The sequence below is a fragment of the Dromaius novaehollandiae genome, chromosome 6 (genome assembly GCF_036370855.1).
Source record: "Dromaius novaehollandiae isolate bDroNov1 chromosome 6, bDroNov1.hap1, whole genome shotgun sequence".
NCBI classification, from domain to species: Eukaryota; Metazoa; Chordata; class Aves; order Casuariiformes; family Dromaiidae; genus Dromaius; species Dromaius novaehollandiae.
In genome coordinates this window covers 18,604,234-18,623,676 of record NC_088103.1, presented here as the reverse complement: position 1 = coordinate 18,623,676, position 19,443 = coordinate 18,604,234, and the positions used below count along the sequence as shown (strand labels likewise).

Below are 19,443 nucleotides of genomic sequence, written 5' to 3'. Positions count from 1 at the left end.
AATTTCAGCAGTAGCTTACACAAACATTGTTTCCGGTGTTACTAAATACTCTGGAAGCCTGATTATGATATATGTTTGATTTCTATTATGCCATGTAGTAGCTATATCAGTTAATCAGCTATCAGCAGAAATTCCCTTGTTTGTGCAACATGTTTACATTAAACAGTTTTTTTAATTTAGTTATTTAAATGTCCCTAAACTAAAGTGGCATCGAGGAGAAATGTGAGATTAGTTTACTAAATGCAAAGCATACAAATGGAAGGTTGAACTCCAGAATTAGTTCTAAGACTTCTGCAAAGCGACAGAAAATACAGAGTAAGTAACTAAGTGCTCTCTCTGTCTTTAGTTTTCATTCTATGTTTTAACAGTGAAGCTGCATTTAGAAAAGATGAGATTTATTTATTTTAGATTCAGAATCTATATTTATGTAGATGATATTTGATCACATGATGCTGAGTTTAACAGAAAACGTGGCACCACATTAAATGCATCTAAGGCAAACCATGTTTCTGGCCTCCTGTTTTACACAAGATATGCTGGTGTGCATCTTATTATTATCAAAATGTCATAATCCTGAGTTTGACTTATGTTGGTGTTATTCTTGCAAAGCAACTTTTCTGAGTTTATCTACCCCTTTTCATTGTCAGGTAAATAAGTGTATATTTGATCGATCCAGTCTGTATGTTTCTTGGCTGCTGATTACAAAGACATAAGCATAGTAAATTGGATGTTAGTGCCATTCTATTTGAACAAACTGTCAGTGAATCCAGAGCAGCTGCAAGCTCAGGTGCAGCTGGGCATTAGCTATAGCTAACGAGTAAAACAGAGAAAGAGGGATATATCCTGAACAGCCCAAGCCTGGAGCAAGTAGACAGGATTTTAAGGGTTGAGTTTTGCCTTCAGTGAGTGCTTTCAATGACTTAGCAGAAACACCCCCATAATTACCAGGAAGAGCCTTCACCTAGCTCATCACCTAAAACACCAGGAGGAGAGGCTTCCAAGCGTGTCCGCCACTCGCCCCATTTCTGACAGCCCCTTCACGTCAGGAGACATCACCAAACTCTGACTGTGTGCGAGAGGAAATGTGTCTGGGAGTACATATCTGCCAAGGCTTAAAGAGCATGGTGTGATGAGACTTCAGTTTGCCACTGTGGGTTTTCCAAATGTTAGGTTGTTTTGAAATTAATTTTTTTTTAAGGACTTCTTTCTTAACCCACTGCAGGTTGTGGCCCTGCTCAGAATGGACTGGCAGCCAAAGACAGGAGAAATGGAAAGGAGAAGGGGGAAAAAAAGGATCCAGGTATAGAAGTATTTCTTATTCTATTCTGTCTCACTGGTAACTATGTTCAGCTATTCCTCATTAAAAGGATATTTAGTACAGTCCTCCTCACCCTGTTGAGTATAGCTAGAAGATTTGTGAGTGTAGGTATTCTGAAGGCTTACAAAACTTTCTGATTTCATATGAACGAGTGATGAAAGGCTGGATGACCCTGGCATGACAGTACCAGGCAAAATGAGATCCTTTGTGGATGGAACATTCGAGAAGTATTATCCATGGATTTTTCAATTCCAGGTTACCATATTTCAATCTTCTCTGGTCTGGTAGTGAATGAAAACTTGGTGGTGCAATTGTTTCAGAAAGTTTTTGAAAAGAATCCTTCATACCTTTTTTTAAGGAAAACATGAAAGCATGTAGTATGTATCCCAGCTCTGTGTTTCCCAGTAAAGCTGGAAACATCTATGAAGCATGTCAAATTTTTCTTTTAACGTGTTATCAACAAGTACGGTGATGAAAGGCCAAAATAAAGGAAATTCTGTAGACAAACATATAGGACAACTTGCAAAACTTTTATATGAGTAATTCTTTAGCTCTGTGATCTGGCCGATTTAGAAAGAGGTTCGCTTCTCTGAAGTGTGTTTCCTAGGTAGTATCCTTAGAGTAAACATTTAGAAAAAACCTCTGCTTTTTACCTGCCTTTGGATTCAGGTCATTTCCGTTTAGCAGGGAATTCTTTCTGGGTGCAATGCAGCGTATTCTTCCATTTCTGGCAAAGAGTAAATCTCAGGGCAGACGACAGTTGAAATATTCATCCTTTTACAAGGGTTTGTCCAGTTATCTTTAAAGCGTATTTGATTTTTTTTGTTAATAGTGTTTCTGGCTGTAAGTTACAGAAGTGAGATTTACTTCCACTTTTTTTTTTACCTTTATGCAGCAGAACTAGTGACATATATTGTTATGTTCCTTATTTGTGTTTCAAGATTCTCAGAAGACTGTTGATAATTCCTACATATAAGCTCATTCTTTTCAATTGCTTATTAGGCAGTTTGTTTACAAGGGTGATTTGCTCTATTTTGTTTGCAAGTTGATCCCTGAATCTGTGCTCTAGTTTGTGTGGTTTATGATTTCTCCTGTAAGGTGTGTGAGTGTTCTGGATCAGAGCGGCTTAAATTCATATGGGTGAATCAACCTTTGAGCCCTTTTTTTCATATACATTTATTTACATTTTTGGACCTCTTTTCTAAATCTGTTCTACAAAAATAAGGACCTGTTCAAAAGAAGAAAGTAGTATAACTGTGGCATTTGAGTAACCTGGATTAATTGGTCCCAGATGCTCTAGCACCATAATTATGCCATAGGTTATTTGTAAGGGTTGTGTGAATTGTTAGTGTAAAGTAGAACTTTATCGTGGGATTCCTGCTGGTAGCTGCGGGAAGTGATTGAAGGGAAAGCTACTTTGGGAAATAACAGGAAGAAATAGATATGTAATTAGTGATAGCTATTTAGTGTAAAGAGGTCCAAGTTGGGCTTTTTTTAACAAGACAAGTGGATTTCTGAAGATCTAGCAAAAATTGAAATTGAGCTTGTGCTCAAATAACATGGAAAGAATACTCAGATGTCTGATTTAAACTCTTTGGAAGTGTTCCTGGGCCTCAAATTTAAATTCTCCCAAGGGTGCCTTACCAACTTTGCTGCAGAGAGAATTTTTGCAGATAGTTTCAAGACAAATGAAATCATATCTTTAGCTTATTCATTTGAGGAAAAAATAAATGGAAGTGCCCGTTTATGCCTCGAGTCTTCATCCCTCAGAAATAATTGGCAGCATTCATGTTTGGAAAAAGCTTTGTTAATATAAGAAAGGTTTTCTACATTTCTGTTTAAATATGTAATTTTCAATTCATTGACTCCTCAAGGAAGGACACAGTTTCTTAATCCAATATACAAATTTCCAAATACCTTTGTTATATAGGAAGTAAAATATCAGCAAAGAATCCAGTGACCTGGTTATACCAGATCACTAACATGAGGACTCTATTGAATATAAATTGCTGCTAATAATGAGGAATTCATTAGCTATCTAGGAATGCTCAATTAACACTCTTATAAATCATAATCAAAATATTGTTAAAATAGGACATTGTTTTCATCTATGAATCTCAAAGTTGAAGAATTCTTCTTCAGAATTAAGGCAATTTAAAATGCTTTCTTTAAAACCAAAAGGATTTTGAAATAAAAAGTTAGAGCTGCCTGGACCCATTGCATGCATCGTTCTGACCTCTGTTAAATTCTGCAGAAACTGGGAATTTCTAGGGGGCTAGGCAAAAAACCAATAATTTTAACTCCAGAGAAGGTCTGAAAATTTCCAACAGTCAAGTTCAGAAAAAATGATAACTGTAATGCTGAGCACTCATAAGCTGATGCTACTGATAAGAAAATACTATTAAGTCCTTAAACCAATGAAAGAACAGTAGTGTGGAAGAGAGGGTTGCTGAAGGTTGTGAGAGGTTATGCAATCCATCTCTCTGCCTGATAGAAGGATAGGAAGGATAGTGCAACTGTCCTTTAGGGCAAATCCTTAAGGCAGCAGGCCTTACATCTCTGCTGAAATTACTTAGGCAGAAAGTTTTAAACCTCTGTGAGTCGAGTAAGCAAGATTTTTCACCCCTTGCTCTGCTTTTCGGTGCTGATCATGGCTTATTTGCTCATCTGTGCTAGCAGGCAGCTAAAGAGGACAGCACAGAAGAGGCTGAAGCCACATTATCTGGTCATGAACAAGCAGCCTGGTGGGTGAGCACCATGTCTTCAGTGCCAGGATATGAGGCAAGTTTGCCCCTTACACAGAGCAAATGATCAGTCACTTTACTACCCTTCACCCAAAAGTCCCCCGTAATTATATACTCTGCGTCAGTGCTTGCAAGACTAGTTATTGTCTCTGAATGTCAGAGTCTTCTCAAGTGTTTTTATAGTGTACTTTGCTACCAGATATCCAGAGTTGTGCTGTGGTTTTGCATTGGTACTTGCCATGTTTTCCCTGTAAGTAGCCTGGAGCAGAGGGCAGCCCTGCATGTGCCAGTTCGCCTCCTGGGTCTCCTAGATTCTGGCTACTTCATCCCATTCCACACCACTGATAGCAGAAATATCTCTCAACTAAAGTGTTTTGTAAATACACCACACTTGCACAAATTCTTATCTTGCTGCTGTTATCTCAGGACAGGTATATGAGTAATATATTTGTCTCTTGCTTTTCACATCTTTCTCTTTAGGAAAGTCATTGGCAAGGGCACCTAATGCCATTCTGTGCAAATGTAAGGAGAAAGCAAATACATGTTTGCACTACTGTTCCTTGCAGATTTCCTGAGAACAGCAGAGATGATGAGGAGGATACTAAAGAAAGATAGGGAGACAAAGATAAAACAGTAGCAATTTTCTAGCTGGAGGAGCCTTCTGGCTTAGCCAGTCATAGTGACAGAAGTCTAGACATGCTTCTAATAAGGCCATTATTAACTCACCATAATTATGTTACCTTAAGGTAATACTAATTCATCATCGTGGCATTGCTATAAATAGAATATCATCACTTCACATTTTCCAATAAATTGAATACATTCTGAAATTAAATAAGATAGTAAAATTTGTGATTTCACAGTAACACATAGCAGTTGCAACTAATCACAGAAAGCCCTCTTCCTGAATACTGTATTAAGGTTCAGTCTAATATGAGTTTCAGAAGAGAAGCAGCATTTTCTCATTCCTTGAAAGATAATTGATACAATTCCAGTATATCTAGCTCAATGCAGTTGTTCAGTGTACATGGAAAATTGACTACTATGTAAATTATCCTATTGTTAAAAAAGAAATCCACTGCATAGCACAGAAGTCTTTTCACTATTGTATCTCCTCCCATCAGGTAACTTTGCAAAGCCTGATCTTGCAAACTTGCACAGAAGGTATTGCCTCTTTCCCACCTAAACAGACTTATTAAGGCCAAAAGAAAGACTTAAAAAGCCACTCTGGCAATTACTGGAATTTATTCAAGAAGTATATAAATGCAAGTATCTGAAATTTTTGAATATATTCAGCTCTGGAATTCCAGTTAGGGTCCAAAAGGATCAAATTTTGTCCTCTACATCCATTGTAGGGATGAAGTAAAAGATTAGGGTTTGCTTTTAATTGTGGCTCGTGGTTTCAAGAGCAATCTGCAAATGTTTACAGCGCTGTGAAACTAAAGTAATGATTTGCTTTATTTGCACTGCTTCTCTTCATTCAGCTCATTGGATCGTGAAAGGTTAAGGATCGTTTTAGAAAATATGGGCTGTGTGGGCCAAAAAGGACAATGTTCAAAAACTTTAGAAGGACTGAGCAGAGTTCAGCCTTTTCTTAAAGTAAACAAAAGGCACACAAAAGGTTTTTATATGCCTTTACACAGAAATTACAGAAAGAAATCTTGTATGATCAAAAAAATGTTAAAAGAGTAGGAAAAAAAGTGCAAATTCTCTTTTCTGGATGAGAGAGATACATATATGGTCCTTGTTTAGATAGGAGAAGCTGGCACCGCATAGGTATGGCAGCTTCTGTTAGTCACTTCCCTCATATAGATAGATACGTTTTGCAAGATGAATCAGATGCAGAGTTTTGGTTTGCAAGTGATTTGGGCAGCTGCGAAATCACGGTTCTGCTTTATGTACAGCTGAGCCATGCAGCCAAGCTACTGCATGCCTGGTGGTGTTGGACTGATGACATAAACCAGGGCCAATTACTGCATGAAGGTAAACTCCTACAAGAAAGAACACTTCCCAGAGTTACTGCAGCTTCCTCATTATACCTTCCTCAGAGATCCAAGTGAAATCATTCACCAGGTTTGTAGTAACAACAGTGCAACGCAAAGGCTGTCCCAAAGGGTTTCTTGTTCAGGACCCCTTTGATCCTGACTCTAGATCTTCCAGAGAAGTAGAGAGTTGGAAACCCATTTAAACTTTCTATTTGAAATTAGCAGTACTCACCTGAACTGACATCAAAGTAAATCGGCAAATTAGCTATGCATTTGTAGGCAGTGCTCTCACATTCAGATCACTCAGGGAAATAGTGTGGCCTTGCTCAGCAGGCTCCTAGAAGCTGCCACTCTGCTGTGTTGTGCTGAAAATAATTTAGATACATTGTGCTCCTGGGTCCTCTTCATTCTCCTGTTCCCAAGAGGCTCGATTGATGGGGGAGAAATATTCAAAGCTGATATTTCTGAAGGTGACTTAAGACTTTAAAAGCTCTTCGTTGTCAAGCTGCTGGCTTCTCTGAGGGAGTCAGCAGAGAGCAGTGCCATAGAATAAATAGCAGCTAGGCATAAGAAGAGACCATTCCCTGAAATGAATGATACACAGGCAGAAGAAATGCTTAGGCATGTAAGGAGTGAAATGCAAAACCTCAAACTGGAAATCAATAGAAGCAAGGAAGTTGCAGAAAAGAACAGTGGGCAAACACATAAGCGAAAGAATGCATCCTGTTAATAATCTGTGACTCTTTAATCTACCTGTCCCAGGGTTTTACGTCACTTGGTGTAAATGTGCATATTACTTCACGTGTAGTCAGTGTTTCAGATGTAAGTAATATTTTGGACTGTGTTGTGTAAGTGATGTTCCCATTATATTTTTACTGTATCACAGTAACAAACATAGTGTTTCCCACTTGGATTTCACATTGCAGTTTCTCAGCCACATGACTTTCTTCACTCATTTTGTCATCAGTGAAAATTAATATTCTTGTATTCTGTCCTCCTTACCACTATTATACAAACAGAATCCATCTGCTCTATGTAGTCACTCACTGAAAGTAAATGCACATTCCTTCTTAGTGCAAGGTGATAACAGTGACATTACATCCCCTCCTGACCTTATTTATCTTGCATGTTCCAGTCTATTCACAGCTGTTTGTGAAGAGCTGTGAAGTATCCTCTGATTATCTAAACACAGGTTAGAAAATATTGGCAGAAAAAAGTGGTCAAGAGCTTCACCTGTATGCATGAAGCTGTCTATGCGGAATATGTCTGCATTGATGTGCCATTCAAACCAATATGTTAAAATTAGGCTTCTAAAAAGATGGATAGGTTTTCAGAAGTTCTGGAAACTCAGCAGCTCTCACTGAGGTCAGTGAAAACTTGGAGGGTCTAGATTTTTCAGAAAGGAGACGGTTGTCTTTGGGTTCTAGTGAAAGGGGCTACAGACACTTGTGGTTGTAATAATGCAGGCAGTGGGTATAATAATGTAGACATTGCTCAGGCTGGAGGAACTGTCTGCTTACTCCAGAGAAAAGTCTGTGCCAGAGTATCTTTGCTGTTCTAATATATACCTGACTTTGCATTAAAGATTACATCCAAATTAGTGATCACATAAAAATTACTCAGAGCAGTAGTCGTTCTTATTGCACCAGAGTTGCAAACCTCCCATTTGATGGGGCATGACTGAGAGGCAACTGAGAGCTAAGGAGCTCTGTCCTAACATATTAACAAATCCTTTTTTACATTTATCTCATCATATCAAGATATCTTTGGCTCACTCTCACTGGAAAGATCGTATTTCAAAATCCTGGTTTTGAAAAATCCTGACAACTTCTGTATTTTTGGCAACTATCTTTTAAGAGCAGTAAGGATTCATTCCCTACTATTTTTTTTTTAAGTAACAAGAGACATTATGCTGTGAGATATTATACAAATGCAGCAACTTTGATTACTAATGAGTAATAATGCTGTCAAAGGTTAATGACAACAGCTAATTTTTAGTCAGTGCCATAGATAAGCCAAACTGATTTTTTTTTAAATGACAATTTTGATTGTACAAAATGTTGGGAAATTGTGTGTGAAATTTACAAAAGGCAAAACTTCATGTGTCTCTGCCCGCTCTTCGAAGGAGTCAGATCTGGAGGAGGCACTGGGGGGAAATCGCTTGTTCTGCATTATAGGCCATCCTTAATGTGAGAGCGAACAGATGTGTCTCAAAGAAGCCAGTAAAGCTCTGAGCGTTTATCTAAGCAGACTAAACCTGCAGCGGCATCTGACTCATGACCAAGCTGTGAAAATATTCCAAAATCTTTAAGAACCTTAAAAGTGTTTATGAAATAAAGAGGATGAGTAAGTGAAAACATAACAGGAAATTTGTACGGTTCATGTTTCGGTGTGACAAAGTGAATACAAGAGAGCAAGTAAAATCTTAGTGGAAAGCAGGTGATATGAGCTACTGTATTGAAGTGGTTATTGTAAGTCTTTCATTTCTATGCAAATTTTAGGTGTTTGATTTGTGCTTTACTTCAATATTATCTCTGACATATGCTTAATCCACAGCCCCAAAAGTCAATGGGAAGCTTTACAGTGCCTTAACTTTTGTCCAATCCCATATGTGCTTTAATTAACTCCATTTTCAAAAAGTTGGTTAACTGCTGAAGCCAGACTAGCCCTTCCCTCTGTTTGCATAATAGTTATTTTAGGTAACAATTATTGGCAGCAATAATTTGGGGTTTTCTTCCTTCATTTTTAGACATTCTGCTAATAGTACCACCATTATCTCCAACAGTTCAAAAGCATCTGGTTTACAGTGTTAAACAAGCTGTAAACAAGCTAATACTCCCATTTACCAGATGGATGATTAACCAGGCTTCCTGTTACTTAAATTAAGTATTGAGCTAAGCTGGAGCTAAATTATTCATCTTAAGGCTTTTGAGCTGTATCAGAAATTATGTAATAAATAACTGGTTGGTATCTTGTAGGACACCAGAAAATAGTGAGTGAGTGATTACTTGAATGGCATGGAAATGGATTTGGCATGGCAATACACGTATTTGAAAAGTACAGATGTGTACTTTTTACAGATGTGGATTATTTGGTAACTTCTATAAAGGTCATGCAATTTGATTTCAGTGCAAGAGTTAGCAAGGTCACACATCATTGTGAGTGATGCTAGCTATTGTTTTATTGTATTGATTTTATTCAGGATTCATAAATATGGATTAGTTATTCATTAAATAAATCTTGTTTATTCTCAGCACAACTTGTTTGTGTTTGACCTAAGAATCTCCATAAATGTACAGGCTTAGTCCAGAGTTAGTGCAGATTAATGCGGACTTAGTGGTTAGTGCAAATCAAGCCCAATCTTCATGCTTTTCTGCTAGCATTGAGTTCAGAGAAGCTGTGGATTGAGATGCAAGGACAGTCGCTTTGAGATCTGGGTACATGGGCACTCTTCTTCTGTGCCTGTACTGGAGATGGCTTGTCAAGCAGAGATGTGAAGGAGGAATCCAGAGGAAAAGGAGATCCCAGATAAAGAAAAAATTCCTTCTTTTGTACTTGTTCGCCTACCTAGCTGTTTTCTTGTTAAAAGAGTTTTCGTTGAAAATGCCATTGTTCATAGTCGTCTGTCTCAAAAACTTCATCTAAAAGGCCTGTGAAATCTGACGTTCCCAATTGCTTATAGATAGTTACAGAAAGGCTTGATGAATAAAGCTGCCAGTATTGTACAACTTCAATTTAAAATGAGTGGATGTGCAACATTATTTTGCAATGCTTAATAGCTTCAGATGTCCGTTTCTAAATCTGATGTCCAAAGAATGCAGCAACGGGAGTGGCTTTGGTAGAGCTGAAGAAGTGCATATCTCCTTCTCTTTATTTGTTGACTAAAAATTCTGAAAATATTGGTCCTAGAGAAGAAATGTAGTTGTTTAGAGTAAACGTGCAGTTAGGTCATGTTGCTGCTGACCTCAAATATTTTAAGGACTTCTCAAGATCAAAACTTTTTGTATACCTTCCCCTTACCTCCAACCAGTCCTGTGTAGCAAAAGATTCATCAGGCACAAAGTGTTCATTAGTATCCCAACTATACAGCGCTTAACTGTTAATAGAAATCTTGGAATGTATGCTAAAGGAAATATATGGCTTTGCAAATCAGGGAGGGATTTATTTAGTATAAGAATTTTTTTTAGAGATTGCTCATTAATTCTTTAAATCAGCATTTGGTTATAAGTATTTACTTAAGTTTATGCAATATAAATTGCGTAACTAGAACTACTACTCAAATTATTCATTATGAATAATGTATTTCAACAAATATAGAAATTTCTTTTATGTGTTTGCAGCTGATTTGCAATCAGTTCATAATTTTTATGTCTAAGCTCATTTTTTCAAGTTGTTTACTAGTTTAGGTTATATGAAGTGGGATTTTACATATCTCCAAGTATTTATTATGCAATTTTCAGGGTCTGTGATTTATTGCCTGAGATGCTTTTTTCCCCCTCCTTGAAAGTCTCTGGGAGTCTACCTGTTGAACAGCCTCCTGAAATGTTTATTGTGTTTGCGTTTGCTGTGCAAGTAATGGAAAGAGAATTGTAAACTGATGGCAAGCGTTTTTCTACTTCGAATCTTGTGTAAATATTAACACATGCAATTCTTGTGCTAGCTTCTAAAAATTTTTGTTCATTCCTTCTAAACGAAAATGCACAAGTCCAAATATTCATGACCACGTTAATAATAGTATGTGTAGATTGGCATCTTTTATATGAAAGAAGTAGAAAAATGAGAAGTGTTCCAGGAGAAAATTTTATTGAAAAGTGGCATTTTCTGAAACAGGAATGCTTCTTTCAAATCAGATCGATTTCTGGCAACCTGCTGGAAACCGGTTTTTTCAGAGCCAGATATTCTGGTGCAGCCCTGCTCACACTGGCCCTTTGGAGCCTTTATGGACTCAGGTGTTGGTCTTGTTTCTTCTAGCTGCCTGATTTCACATTGTGGCCGTTGGTTAAGTTTCTGCTCATCACTGGTCTGATGTTCGTTCTTCAGTCACTCAGAGTCTCCTGTCACATACACCCTTTGAGAGAGACAGTTCGGGAATAGCGACGACGTGGAAATGAAACGGCTGTTTTCCGCTTTGTTCCTTTGCCCGGGAGGCAGGACTTCCAGGCAGCGCGGCTGAGGCCCGCTGGGGAAGGCCAGAGCTGCCGCCCAAGGGAGCAGGGCTGCTCGTCTTCCTCGTGAAGGAGCGGTAGCGATCCCTGCAGGGCCTGTCTGGGAACGGGCAGCGACCGCGTTTTTGTCGAAGCGAGGCCCGCCTTGTGGAAGACTTCAGAAGTTTCCGAAAGGCGTTGAGGCAAGCTGTGCTTGAGTCCCGCAAAGGCGGGAGCATCACGAAAGAGCAGCACGGGAGGCTCTGCGCCCAGTATGCAAGTGGTCAAAATGGGACGTTTTGACTCTCCTGCATTTCTATCCATTTTAATCAGTGAGTGCCAGGCATGTGCTGTGCAGGGGAACCAGCAGCAATTAATGTAGCATGTAGTTTGTCCTGAAGTGACATTGATTTGCAGCAATGCTACTTAAGCAGAAAGAGCAATCAAGTCGTTACACACAGTCAGGGAAAGCTGAACAGGGAACATTGTCCAAGGCAAAAGGTTGCAGTTTGAGCTCCCTGATGTATGCCGTAGGCTTCATTTAGGCTCGCATCTGGGACTGCACGTATACAAGTGCATGCACAGCCTTCTTGGAGTGGTGCTGGCCCTGTGTCACTCTTTATATAAGATATGAAACTGAAAGCTGTGCAGCTCTTCAAAGCTTTCACTCACCATCTTCTGAAGAGCTATTTAGACAGAAATATGCTGTGCAATTTTTATCTGTGCTCTGCGTAGTAGTCGTGGCTGTGTTGACTTCAATTCTGATGTGATTTTGCAGTGCAATTTTCCTCTCCTGATGAAATGTCCTTACCATGACTAGCTAAAATAAGTGTCTGTAAGGAGGCTACCTATTAATATGCCTTGTAATTAATATGTCCTAAATCTGTGTTCAAGAGGCAGAATTTCAGTTAGCCTCTCTGGCTCTTGGGAGTTCCCTTTTACCATGAGCTAGGGAAAAAGGCCAAATAGTCAGCGGCTCTGCATCTCTCTTCCGTAGCCCTCCAGTCTCTAAGAAAAATGACTCATGGAACAGTTTCCACAAATCGATGGCCATGATCCTCTGTGAGGAGACTTTGTTGCCAAGACAACTGTTGCCCAGACAGGCTAGTTTGCCTTGGGAACAATTTCCCTGTGTTATTTCTGTACAGCGAACCATCTCCTTGGGTCTGTTGTTAGACCTCTGCAAGGAATTTCCCTACTGGAATTTTAGCTCCAGTAGGCAGGCAGGAGCCGACAGGAAGGGCAAGCAAGCCCCATGAGCCAAAGGGCATTTGCAGGCTTGCAAGGATCAGCACAAATTCATGATCTCTAAGACCATACATGCACTGTGCAGACATGGGCCCCAAACCCAGCGTGGTAAGCCTTTTCAGGCCAGGAGATCAAAATGAACTCTGAAGCTTACAGTTCTTTTCAAAAACATACAGCTGAGAATAGGATGAGGTCCTTAGGGATATTCTGTATTTTAGTACATTGCTATAAGAGTTCTTACGATTTAGTACAGGGGCTGTGATCAACAGCTGCTGTATGCTGAAAGCAGTGGATTCCGCCACCTCCCCCCGTCTGCAATAAGCTCGTGCTTTTTGGAGTGACTGATAGGCGCTCAAAGGACCACTGTATTCCCTTTGAAATTCCTCGTGGGTTTTATATCACCTGACAGATTGAATTTCTTTCACTTTATTAACGGCATAATGTTAATACAGGCAATGGTCAAGAATCTCTCATGTTACAGAGGCTTCTAAAGTTTATGATTCAACAACACTTTACCATGCCTTTATGTTTTTGCAATCTTTGCATTGAAAAATCTGGTTCAGTGGAAATTTGCTTTGATTACTGTTAATATTAGATAAAAATTCAACTGAATGGATGCAAAGCATTTGAATTGCTAAGCTACTCTCCTAAGAAATACAAAGCAAACAGATTTAACACTCCTTGTTGTCCACCAGAGGTCACCGACAGGCCACTTGATTCCTTATGGACTGTGCTTTGACTTGCCTAGTTAGCTTGTTTCTCTTGTTGAGTAGTTCTGGACCAGCGGTGCAAATGCATGGTCCTGAAGACTCTACTGTTGACTTTGAATCTTGTCTTAGAATCATTAATATTCAGCACAGAAAGGCAAAATCCCACTGAAACATAAGGAAAATCATAAAAAAAAAAAAAAGAGTTGGTGTTTAATTGGCCCCATAATTTGAGTAGCTAATCTCAGTAACTACCCCATGGTTTGCAAGCTTCACTGAGTATATTAAAGAATTTTCAGAGTGCAAAGACTCTATCTCACATTACCAAATCTATGGAGGATTCTTACCAGGATGCTAATCTGTTCAGTCTTCATTAAATGTTTCTCCATGTGCACTTTAATTGAGAAGCAAAGTGTGGCTAGGTCTTCTGATATTCTCGTGCTTCAACTATATGTGAATCTCAGCTTTTGCATGCTTGAAGATGTCTGTGCTTTACAGATTTATGCTGCAACATGAATAAAACTGTCTAGAATTCTTAAGTGACTGATCAGTAAGCAAACATGAACAGTTCGTCCTATTTTGGCAAAAAATGGCATTCAACATTTTCTTTCTTGGTTAAAGCAAAAAGCTTTAGACATGGTGTTTTATGAGCCCCTAAGTATCAAGAAAAGGCCTGTGTTTGAAGCATTCTGAACAGAAAATAAGCATAGAGTTATTTTAATTCTCTGCTGAACCAAACCCCCTTTCAGTACGTTTTATTTACGAGTGGCTGAAGGGAAAGCAAAGAAAAAGAGCGAGGAAGGTTCCTGCTTCTCCCAGGTGAATGAAGGGTAGGAATCCCACTTTGTTCAGTAGCCAAATAGTTAGCTTGTATGCTCTGACCTTGGCACGACTGACATTTATTTTTGTTTTGTGACTTTTTGATGGCAGGGCTTGACCACTTCTTGCACAGAGCAAGATAACACCAGTTTGGAAGCCTATGCCCATGCAAGTACCTGATCTTAACAATTTTTGTATGATGCAATTGATTGCCAGCAACTATCAGGATGTAAACTGTGGTTTTGCATGAAGCACTGTGATTTTTTCTTTGTATGTGGGTGTGCTGGGGCAGATGAAAAATGTGAAGTTTTGTGGTTCTCTATCTTCCTAGCTCCCTAATTCTGCTGATACTTGGGACAAGGTTGTAGCTACTCTCTAATATAAGGATTTTTAAATATGCCATGGTTTTACACTGTGCTTAGTTTTCCATTTTCACTAAGTAATGCATTTTTTTCAGAAGTCAAACAGAAAGTTGGGTAAAAAGTGGCCTGCTGGCTATACAAAAACTTTTCCTGGGTAATGGATGGCCCATGCGCAGACACATTACAAATGTATAAGGTAAGCTCCCTTACATCTCTATGAGAGTGAATACAGAAGTTGTTTGACTTTATTGCAAAATGTTATAGTATAGGTAAAGCACAACAGCTGATTGCAGAAATGCCAGTCATTTTTCTCACATAGATAATCGTTTAGAGATGTGAATGGAGAAGTCCAGCAGGTTTAACAGCAAGACACTGAGTAAGGGAGATGCAAACTTCCAAAGAGTATCTGAATGAAAAACAGATATCGATCTGTACATTCACCTTTCACCTCTGTTTGTCTCACTGCACATACATGTTTTTAGATTTTTAAAATATAAGTAAATATTTAAAGACAACAAAGTATTACAACTTATCGATAGTTTACCACTTCTATCAAAGTTGTGACAGAAAGTATTCATTTGAAATTAGGTATCAAATCCTCTCTGGACACTCAGAAATCAGAATTACTATCATTTCTAATAAGTCACAAAAGAGATATTATTGGCTTGGGATATGGAATTTTGCCTTTTTTAAGCTCAGGACTGTTAATTGTTCAGATCTGACTCTCTCTCTAACTGCTTCTGTAAAGACTATATGCTCAGGCTTCCAAACTTCAAAGTATAGACTGACACCTCTGCAGAGTCCATTTTTAATAGTGAACAGAAATAGCTGTTGGTTAATAAGCCTAAGCCCAAATTAGAGTACAATCATTTAAAGTCTGCAGGAGGGGTAGGTGGTATAAAATATCCTGAGCATGTAGGCTTTACCAAAGCAGTAAGAGAGCTGTCTGGTGTATGACAGAAAAATAAATAAAAGAATATCTGATTCTGATCTCATTAATGCCCACTGAAAACTATTGCTGGAATCTGCTTGTTTAGGTCGTAATTATATTTATAGATATACTCCAACAACATGAGCTCAGAGTATTATACATGGTGATGCTTATGCTGTCGTATCTGCCTTCTGCCATGAAAAAATGGGTGAAACTGCATATTACAGTGTTATTCCTATTTATCTGTGTTATCAATTGCTATGGCATTGCTCCTAATGTGTCCTGCTGTATAAATCCTCTACTCTCTAATGAGCAAATGGTATTCTCATCTTGCTCTTAACACATCCAGTGGACACAGGAGATCCAAAGTTACTTTTTATCATTAATGAGGATTGAATCAAGCTATCAGCCCAACACAGGAAGCAACTATTCAGCTACATAGTCTCTGGGGCAGGTTGACAAATGAAAAGAAATAGATGGAGAGCTTCGGCTCTGCTCTGTACTTCTTACTGTGCAGAAGGATGGATGCATGGTAGGTTACACAGGCAAGGAATAAATTACTACTCATACAGAAGAAAAAGATCCTGCACAGGACAGCATCCATTCGTGTCTTGCTATGGGCTGTAATTAAACTCACTATATGAGCGCCTATTAAGAATGATGCCCCGTAATGCCTGGTCTGAGATTTTTCTGAAATGAGATTATTTCTAGGGTTTTGTTCTTCCAGGCTCTTTAATCCTACCTCTGCTTACCTCAATGAAAAGTCTGAAATACATTTTAAACTCCTGGATTGGAGGTAAGAGCACTCTGTTGGTTTGGCATCAAAGAGAATCAATGAACTTGCTGTGCATCTCAATCCACTGCTTTAGCCATGTATTCTTTTGCAAGCTTCTAGAAGCTGTCACCCAGCTATGCTGTGACAAAAATAATTGGGTATGGTTTCCACTTGTGTTTTTCCCATATGATATTGCTGCTGGTAAAGAATACTCAAAGCTGATGGCTCAAAAGGCAATGCTGAGACTTCAAAAGCCAAGTGTTCTCATGTGTTGGGCTGCTCGCTTCTCTGAGAGACTCTTCAGAGAGCTGCACCATATAACAAAGAGCAGCCAGACATAAGAAAAAGACCATTCCTCAGAATAAGTGGTATGTTGACCAAAGGTATATTTAAAAATCTAAATAATAAGGAACTACATACTCAAACTGGGAATAAGGAGAACCAAATAATTCTGGAGGAAGGGAAGGCTGCATAGAAATAAGGAGGTAGAAGATGGAATTACAAATCCAGTGAAGAGAAACATTTCATAATTTGTGAATAGTGCCACCTGCCCTTATGATTTTTATTTGTCATTTGATGCAGGAATTTACAGGAGCCCTGTAGTTTTAGATACTACATATAAATATGCTGCTTTGCCACAGATGAGTAAAATTTCTACCATGTGATAAACTACATTTCAATAAAATGCTTCCCATGATACTGTTTCATGTCTTGAGCTGGTGAGAACTAAGAACGTGAAAATTCCTGACATCCCCATATATCTTGTACTTCCACATTTAAAGGCAAAGAACCGTCACATAAGTTCAGGAAGGAAATATAGACCAGACATTTTTGTGGGTTGCAAGGTTACAAGATGAGCCCTGGATGCCATGTGTTGACAGCATATTGATACCATGTTCTGGTTCTTGGCCAAAATAGCAAGGGTCAAGTTCCTATTTTTCAGGTTCCTATTTAAAGAAATAGATCTCTAATTCTAAATCTCTATTTAATGATCTTGGCTCTACAATGTTTTTATCAAGTCATGGCTGACAAATAACACTGCGCTGAACTGATTTTTTAATTTTATTTTACTGAGTTTAAACTCATTCTGGTTCCTGAAGGGAAGAGGTGCAGAGGCAGCCTGAGCAGCTACAGCATGTCAGTCTGATTCCACTAAGTCAGGGAACAATAGCCCCAGAAATACAATCTTGGGAATGAAATCAGTCCTTCCTCTGCCACAGGGATGGAGAATTTAGATTGATTTTTGCAGCTTGAGCTGTCTAGCAGATTTTCCTCTGGGTAAGAAAGTTTTCTGCTGGCAGAATTGTCAGAGACACCTTCCTCAGCACTGAATTTTGTTATTCATTTCACAGAGCTACTCATGGCAATTTTCCTACATGCATGCTATTCCTGCCACTGTACTTTTCACGTCCACACAATACTACCATAACCAGCTGCACAATACAAGCTGCACTGGGAAATCTAGTCTAATCAGTAGCTGTGTGACTAGCATTATAGGAAGACAGGTATTAAGAAATTTACTTAGAGGTTTAAAGTTTTATTCCTTCACCCCATAGTGTTTCTTCAAATCTCACCTCCTATTTTTAAAGATAAATGGGTAGGTTTGAGTTTGAGTTGGCCAAGGGTTTTCCAGGGATAATTCAGAGTGCATTGCAGGGAAGGCAGTCACTGGAGTCAAGCAGGACCCAAGTCAAATAGTCTTCCCTCTCCTAGGTTATTCAAAAACAGAGCCATTGACTGAATAAAGGGGAAGAATCTTACAGTCAAAATATTCAGTGCCTGCAGGTGTTCCGATTTTTTGGTTTTTCAGTTGTACTGTAACATAGCCAACATCTGTCCAAGGCTAGGCAAAGAGTAAAGGGCTTACTCCCAGAATGCCATATGCAGTACCCATAAATAGGGGTGATAAGGTTGAGTTAGGCAATAGTTGAGATTGTGCAAGATAGAGATAAACCAGTAAACCACCTCTTCCCAAAATAAAGCAGAGAAGTACAGATTTTAGTAGAAATGTGATCAGTTTGGTCTTTTTTTTTCTTTCTTCCTTTTTTGGGGAGGGGTCTCAGCAGGCTTGTCTTCAAGGTAAAAATATGGCAAGTTTACATTTGTTTTCTACTACATTCTGTAATGCTGGCTGAAAGGAAAGCCAGTGGTGCAACAGAGTTTCTCTGTGTACTGATCAAGTAAAGGTGTTGGTAAGTAATACCGTCTTTTGCAGTGGTAAGTGTTTGACCATACTGAGACCATGCAACTCCTTCAGGTCAGATATGCGGGTTAGAAAGGACTTTTGATAGTTGCCGTACTGGAGCATTGCAAATTTACAAGGAGGAATGCTAGCAAGATGTGATCTGTCAGTTTAGTTGTATTCTGCCCCCTGGTATTCTCTGTATAAATGTAATAACTGCTTTTGAGGAGCAGTCTCGCTAGTATATGATTTCAGCAGGGCTGCCCTGTGCTGTCAGCTTCTCAGTCTCCAGGGTTAATGACTCAGAGCTGTCACCTCCAAGACCAGGTTTGGAATGAAGGCTCCCTGATGCCTCTTCCAGGAGACCTTCCCTGTTGTTATCTGCATTGGGTGAATCATGTCCTAAAGCACTTTTTGTGAAGAAACAGAAGGAATTCTTGAGATTTATGTCTTGAAATGAGAGCTCCTACATCACCTTCAGAACTAGCTACCTCCTAAATATAAAAGAAGTTTCATTGCATCTTTTAGGGTCTAATTCTGATCTCTCTGTTAATAAATTCTGCAAATATGTTAATCTTGGGATGCAAGGACTCTGTCATTGCATCCACAGTGATTCTCCATGTGGGTTTCTCAGTCTTCTCTAAATATGCATATGGATTGCAAAATCTTCTTTTATATATTTCAGCTCCGTAAGATTTTGCTCTGAGAAATTTGGAATATTTTGCTTTTTTATCTGAACCATTGTTGTTGCAAATTATCATTAATCTCTTTGGGGAGTCATTTTACTATTAGGAAATCCTGCTGCGAAATGTAATTGCAAAAAGTAATTTGCAAAAAGTAGAGTCAAAAAATCAGTTCAGCTCTCCTAGAAAAAAGGACTGGGGTGGTCAAGTTGGAAAACTTTGGATGTGCTTGCATCTTACCCCCTGGAGGAGAGGAATGCAGGCAAAAACAAAGGTTTGTGTGAAAGGGAATCTCTCCAGTGAGATGACTTCTCTGAGAGTTTAACATTTTGTTTTCAAGTTTTCTTCTGTTGGGCCAATATTATGAGGGTTGTTTTGCTGCCTTCATGGGAGGACAGCACAGATGTCAACTTTCCTGGTACTGGGTAATTAATATAAAAAAATATCTAGTAAAAAGAAACCATCAGAGGGATGGGAAGAACTGGCTTGAGTCCATAAAGCTGGATGAGAAATACAAACCTGGATTCAGGTTTCTTAATCTGGTT

General features: G+C 38.9%; 1 protein-coding gene across 2 annotated transcripts in view; it reads left to right on the top strand.

Moving 5' to 3' along the window:
• LOC112993284 (pulmonary surfactant-associated protein A-like) overlaps positions 1 to 19,443 on the top strand; it is a 161,400-nt gene that overhangs the window by 118,688 nt on the left and 23,269 nt on the right. Inside the window, exon 1 of one of the 2 annotated variants that reach the window (XM_064513789.1) lies at positions 17,921 to 18,225. The exons of the other annotated variant lie outside the window; for it this stretch is intronic. The gene's annotated coding sequence lies outside the window, so the exon portion shown is untranslated. Of the gene's footprint in view, positions 1 to 17,920; positions 18,226 to 19,443 lie in introns of those variants that run through there. 2 annotated transcript variants of the gene reach the window in all.